The sequence below is a fragment of the Ixodes scapularis genome, unplaced genomic scaffold, assembly GCF_016920785.2.
Source record: "Ixodes scapularis isolate PalLabHiFi unplaced genomic scaffold, ASM1692078v2 PGA_scaffold4__175_contigs__length_147842914, whole genome shotgun sequence".
NCBI classification, from domain to species: Eukaryota; Metazoa; Arthropoda; class Arachnida; order Ixodida; family Ixodidae; genus Ixodes; species Ixodes scapularis.
In genome coordinates this window covers 134,445,707-134,452,739 of record NW_024609879.1, presented here as the reverse complement: position 1 = coordinate 134,452,739, position 7,033 = coordinate 134,445,707, and the positions used below count along the sequence as shown (strand labels likewise).

General features: G+C 41.9%; 1 pseudogene; it reads right to left on the bottom strand.

Moving 5' to 3' along the window:
• Positions 1-4,290: 4,290 nt before the first annotated feature.
• LOC115311459 overlaps positions 4,291-7,033 on the bottom strand; it is a 43,922-nt pseudogene continuing 41,179 nt past the window's right edge.

The following is a 7,033-nucleotide window of genomic DNA, read 5'->3' as shown; positions in this document are numbered from 1 at the left end:
ATGGCAGCGCCTCCGTTAGCGACTGTTGACAGCAGTGTTGTTCAGCGAGTAACTTAGCCGGGAGGCGAAATATACCCTTACAAAGGCGAACACCACCCTAAATAGGCGTTATATGAAGGCTTCCTCACACTGACTTTTGTAGAACACCCAGTGGTATCGCCACTTTCCAGCTCCATCAGCATGGGTCTTTATGAAAGGACTCGTTTCTTCTGTTACTGGAAGACTGATTTTGTAAATAAGATATAATGCCTATGATGGGGCGTGACAGACGTAGCGTACATTTCTCAAGCGAAGCTTCTAGGGAAGTAAACTAACTAAATGTATCCGGACGTAATCCCGCTAAGTTTAACCGGTGAACGTACAGCCACTGAACTTGGCAGAATTGCGCCCCACTGCACCGTGGGGCTTTAGAAGATCGTTCTGGTAACTCCGATGACGATACACAATAGCGATTCGACGTATGTGTGAATGCGCCGGCGTAGTATGGGTTATCATTACCAGAGTTATTGGAAGAATCTAATTTTACGGAAACATGGTTTACTTGTGCATTTGATGCTGTAGGTACAAAAATGACGCAAGTTAGATTATAATGTAATTAAATAGAAAACTGCAAGCGAGCTGGACAAGAATGACGAAAATAATCCCTCGAGAAGGGAAACAAGAGGGACAAAGGACTTGTCTAGCTCGCTTGCACCTTTCATTTAATTGCGTTATAATCATAACCTTAAAATGCGAGCCTTTCACCCTTGTTGGTGTTAGACTGGTGGCAGCTGATAAAACCTGTTGGCTTTACTCACGTCTAACCCCTGGTTAGCTCAGTTGGTAGAACGCTCCACAGGAAATGGAGAGGTCTCTGGTTCGGTACCAGGACCAGGCGTATTTTTTAGGTCGCGCACAAGTCATCTAGCTATATTCGGAGATTTTTGTTTTTCCTTTCTTCCCCTTGGTCCGCTCCTCGGGGGTTATTATCGTCATTCTTGTCCAGCTCTCTTGCGCCTTTGTAATAATTGCATTATCTTCATAACCTTAAAATGCAGGCCGTTCACCCTTCTTGGTTTTAGACTGGTGGCAGCTGATGAACCCAATTTGCTCTGTAGACGTCTAACTCCTGGTTAGCTCAGTTGGTAGAGCGCTCCACTGGAAATGAAGAAGTTCTTGGTTCGATATCAGGACTAAACGGATTTTTTCGGTCGCGCACCAGTCTCCTAGCTATGTTTGGAGATTCGTGCTTGTCTTTTGACACTCTTGTTCCCCTTCTCCAAGGATTATTTTCGTCATATTTGTCCAACTTGCTTGCCCCTTGCATTAGTTGCCTTATCACTTTTTTTTAAGTTCGCGGCCAAGGCTACAGAAAGAATGGCATGGTTGTTAGCTCCTCCATCTGATGGCGTCACCGCGTTACAACCTGGCCATTCGAGATGCCCGATGACTGGTTCGGCAGTGCCAGCGGAGGGAAAAAGAGCGACTCACCTTCGCTTCACATTCCCTTCTCCTCGCTCTCTGCAAGAGTTGAATAGGCGCGGAAGTAAAGGGAAATCCGGTTCGGCCAAGTTCGACAGCGATCGCGCGCGCGCAGATTGCCGCGGCACTTCCGCGGAGGTCTAGTGAAACTCTTCGAAAGCCAACTCGTCGTTGGTCAGCTCGTCGGCTGTCCATCCGTCGAATAGGCCAATCCGTCATAAGGCAACTCGTCTAAGGAAAACTCGTTGAAGAGGCCAACAAGTCGCCGCTGTTTTAAAGCCATAAGATATAGAAATTTTGTCCTGAAATTCTAAAGGAAATCCTGCGCTATAATAATTCGTAAAATCGTCGCACAGTAATTGACCTACAGTGCGCTCTTTCTTGTCTTTCTTGTTATTTGTTTTTCTGGACCCAACAAAAGCACAAAGAAGGCTCAATGAGCAATGGCTCTTGTTGTATCACCCCTCCAAGTGATTCAAAGATCCCACAAAGGATTCCTCTTCTACCTCACCCGCCTGTAATGTGAGTTTTCCCTTTCCCTCTCACTTTTTCCACCTCCGGCGCCCCGGCGAACTGTCCCAACACCTCCTAGAAACAAGGCAGTAGCACTCCGAGTGGTTACGCCACAATGTCGGAGAAGGAAGGCCTGGGCGCAACTACGTGAAAAAATATCTGGTATTGGGCGTGAAAAAAAAAATGTTTCTTGTCAATCGGCGCGGTGATGTTCGTGCGCGTTTATAGGATATTAATATATGTTTTAAAAGCGCAGTCTTATACAATTTAAGATATATGTAATATAAACGTAATATACAACTCGTTACCAAGGTTGAAAGTACCAAATTTATATTTATGATTTTACCCGTAACCGCGGGACTACGTGCAGTCCCTCAGCTCCCCGCACTTCTCGAATGAACCAGCTCCAATTCCGGTTCATCTGTTTTGCTGTGTATAATCACTGCGTGCCTCGCCATTTTGTCGAAGTATTTCTGTATCGAATATGCATTCCTAATGCTATAATTGCGTGACTCAATGTTTTCAATTTAAAACAATCACATTTTTCTATAGAAGTCTTCTACGCATACCTCGTGCCATTTTGTACCGATTATTTAGCGGTGTAATATTTTGTCCGTGTACTAAAATGTTTTCTAGCGCCGTTGCTATGTGCAGCTTTCATTTTAGCGAATAAGACACTCGTATATGACTAAAAGTGCGTTACGACCGTCAATCCACGCGCGTTGCGTTCGCTTCGACGCGCGCCCTCTATAATAATCTTTATTTTGTTGGGTGTCCAAAAACAGCACAAGGCCTAAATAGTGGTACACCGCTCGTCATCAAGGATAAATGCAGGCAACAAAACAAGGTCGTGACTATGTACAAATAATTGACTCAAGCCTATGTCGAAAAACAATCGCTAAAGATATCTACAGCAGATTGATCTAGTTTGTTAAATTCAAGTAGCATTCTTGTTAGTGGTGACGCGACATTCAAAGCAGACGGTAAAAAGGACTTTGAAATCGATTGGACCGCAAGGGAGCGTGAAAACAGACAGTGCTTAACAAAAGTGGTGAGTCAACAGCACCGTTTACAACCTTATGTAAAAACATTAGATCACGTAATCGTCTTCTATCGAGTAACGTACACAACCCAAGTTTTTTAAGTAATTGTTCGTAGCTGTAGTAGCAAGTACGGTCGAAATATCTGTCGTAAATTATGCCTATGAAGCGTTAATTGAACACGCTCAATACAGCATGATGCAGTGAGGTTAATGCAGTTCCATACAGAAGAAGCATACTCCAGCTTCGTACGCACTAGGCAACAAAATAAACGCACAAGACAAACAGGCGAAGAAAACTTTCTCGTGAAACGAGATATCGCCCCAAGGTTTCTAAAAGAGGCGTTGCAGATAGTTAAAACGTGATGATTAAAATTTAACGATGAATCAATAAAAATTCCAAGATCACGAATGACGGAGACTCGGGTGATGACGCTGCCACCTATTGTGTAGGAAAATGCAAGCGAATCACGCTTTCTAGTGAGAGACATTGTTCTTGTTTTTTGTTCGTTCAGTGGAAGATAATTCTTTGCACACCACTGTGAAATTTGCAGTGCGTCCTCCTGAAGAAGTACGCAATCGGAGTGAGATTGTACACGTCGAAACAGTGGCTTTCCTTTGCGACGTCACAAGAAGAGCGATGCGGCCTTATTTTTAGGAGGTGTTGACTGTCCCTAACTTCTCGTCCATACACTCCCGCACGCTTCTGGGCTAAAACGGCAGGCGGAGGCTATCAAAAAAAAAATAAAGAAAAAACGGGTCCCATTTTATTTTTGCGGGCCCGTTTTGCGGCTTGGTTTGGCCCACCCTTTATGGAAAGGGTGACGTGACAACATTCGAAGTTGCGTTTGAAATATCCACCTTTTGCAATCGGGTAATAGGTTTATTTGTCTTAAGCAACGTTTTTTTGAACATTTTAAAGCCAAAAATATGTGTCTCTGAAGTGCTGCCTGAACTAGAATGTGTTATTGGAGCTAGAATGTATAACTGTTTTATAATCTCGTTTATAATAATTTTAGCATAATTTTTTTAGTTCCAACCGGTATAAAACCACTTCTCTGACTATCCCATGCAAACAGTTTCGCAACAATTCTAAACGAATTGCGAGGAGTCCGAATTAATTCCATGTGTTTGTGAATATCAATAGTAGGACCCAGACTCGGATCTTTACTAAGATTAAGTGTGTCGCATCAGTTCGCGCAAATCGATTTTAAGTATTGAGAGAAACGATAGAAAACCAAGACATTTCAAAGAATATATTTCGAATAAGGCTTTCTCCCAGCTGAGTACTCTAGCTGCACACGATGTCATTTCTGTTTGGGCGAAGGTAGCACTTCGCCAGGCGGTGCGGCCAGCCTGCATTAGGAATAAGGGCATATATCAAGGCAAAGAAAACTCAGGACATCTTTGCAACTAAAGTTTCAGAAATAACAATTAGGTTTATATCGTGTCACTAGATATAACCAAGCTTTGACTACAACGCAAGAGACTCATACTGGTAAGAGCACGCGATGAAGTTTTCTTTTTATTTATTTATTTATTATTTATTACAATACCCTCAGGGCCAAAAGGCATTACAGAGGGGGTGGGGCAACCAAAAAATGAAAAAAAAAGGTACAAAAAGAGAGCAAACACAGCCGAGAATAAACATCAACAGCTCGAAACACAGCACTCTGGTCAAAAAATAAACAAAAGGACAATCAAGACAAAAGGTGAGCAGATAAGGTTTTTTTAAATAAATCAATTGAAGGTATATTAACAAACGAAGCGGGAAGGTGGTTCCACTCAAGAGATGTTTTTTGGAATAAACGCGTTCAAAAAGGCTGATGTGTTACAATGAGGGACACCAACTTTGAATGGATGATCAAAACGCGGAGAAATGAATGGGGGCTCAAGGAATAGTTTATCTTTCAATGACGTGTTAGAATGATAGATCTTGTAAAAGAGGCACAAGCGCGATATTTTGCGACGTAAAGAGAGAGAGGGTAGGGATAGACTGAGCTTCATGGAGGAAACGCTTGCTGTACGATGATAGTTAGAAAGTATGAAACGAACTCCGCGATTTTGCATGGCTTCCAGGTTAGTTATAAGTGTCGAGTGACCGGGATCCCAGATTGCAGCAGCGTATTCTAATTTTGACCGGACCAGGAAGTTATAAAGCAGTAATTTCAAAGAAACGGGGGCCAGTGTAAAATTTCTTTTTAGAAAACCGAGCATAGAGTTAGCGTTAGCAATAATGTGGTCAATGTGGGTTTTCCATGACATGTTATAGGTAATATAGACACCCAGGTATTTGTAACAGGTCACAGACTGAAGTTGAGTGTTACAAATTGAGAGAGGTGGAAGAACCGTGTGACGACGAGAAACTCTCATAGACTTGCACTTGTTAATGTTAAGGGACATCTGCCACAATTCACACCATTGGGATACAGCACACAAATCATTTTGGAGGAGGAGTGAATCGGATTCATTAGTAACTTCACGATATATCACACAGTCGTCGGCAAATAAGCTAATAGAAGAGGATACACACGTAGGTAAGTCGTTAATGTAAATAAGAAACAATAAGGGCCCCAGAACGGACCCTTGGAGGACACCGGAAGTGACTGGACTTAGAGAAGAGTTAGCATCATTAGTATACACAAACTGAGAACGATTAGTAAGAAAACATTCAATCCAAGACAAAATATTAGGATCAATATGCAAGTGACTGAGCTTGAAAAGTAAAAGTTTGTGAGAGACTTTATCGAATGCCTTACAGAAATCTAGAAAGACGCAATCAACCTGGGAACCACGGTCGATGATGGAAAGTAGGTCATTAGTGAAAGTGATAAGCTGGGTTTCGCAGGACAGTGATTTGCGAAAACCGTGTTGTGATGCAGTAAAAAAAGAATTTGAATCAAGAAAGTTAGCAAGATGTGAGTAAATTACGTGCTCTAAAATTTTGCAGGGAGTACTGATAAGGGAAATGGGTCGATAATTGGAAGGGTTATGTTTACTGCCTGATTTGTGAAGCGGAATCACCTTCCCAATTTTCCAGTCGTCTGGTAAAACGCCAAGGTTAACAGATTGTTGAAATATTTTGCAAAGAAAAATGGAAATGTAATTTTTAGTTCTCTTAAGAAATTTCGGTGTGATATTGTCAACGCCACAGGAGGAAGATGGTTTTAAATCATCAATAAGTTTTATAATTCCGTCATAGTCAAAAGCAAGTGGATCCATTTGAAAAAAACCATATCTCGGGAAAGTACCAGGGTAAACAGGAGCAACATCACTAGCGAATTCTTTGACAAAATATTCATTAAAAACGGAAGCACAACTTTGACTAGGAACTATCACGCCATCATCACATGTCAGCGAAAGCACTGTATTTTTAGACCCGCTATACATATTCCAAAATTGTTTAGGACTGTTAGTTAGCATAGAGGGGAGGGTTACAGAAAAAAATGTTCGCTTGGCCTCCGCGATAGCGGTCTTATAGGAACAAGCTGCTGCGCTATAAGCTTCCCATCGTTCAGAAAGTCCAGTAAGCTTGGCAGTCCGGAAAAGACGTTTCTTTTTATTAGAAAGACGCTTAACAGATCTGTTGAACCAGGGCGATAAGTGGTTAGAAATGATAGGCCTACATGGTATAAAAGAGGTAATTAAAGAGCTTACTTTGGTTTTAAACATATTCCAATTGGCATCAACTGTGCGGTGTGAGAAATTAAAAAGGAACTCATCGAGAAAAGCCGCTAGTTCGCTATTAATGGTATCGAAGTTAGCTTTATCATAATCGAGAAAATGTTTCGTGGTTTTCTTTTCAAAATAAGCTGGAAGTTGCAAATAAAAGTGCAAAATCGAGTGATCGCTAATTCCCGGTAAGTAAGTTATGGATGAGACAAGGTCTGGGTCAGTAGATAGAATAAGGTCTAATATATTGGCCGTTGTACTGGTAACTCGGGTGGGTTCAGTGACAGATTGTGAAAAGGAAAAATCGGCACAAAGGTTCAAGAACTCGGTGTAGTCAGGAGAGCCCCC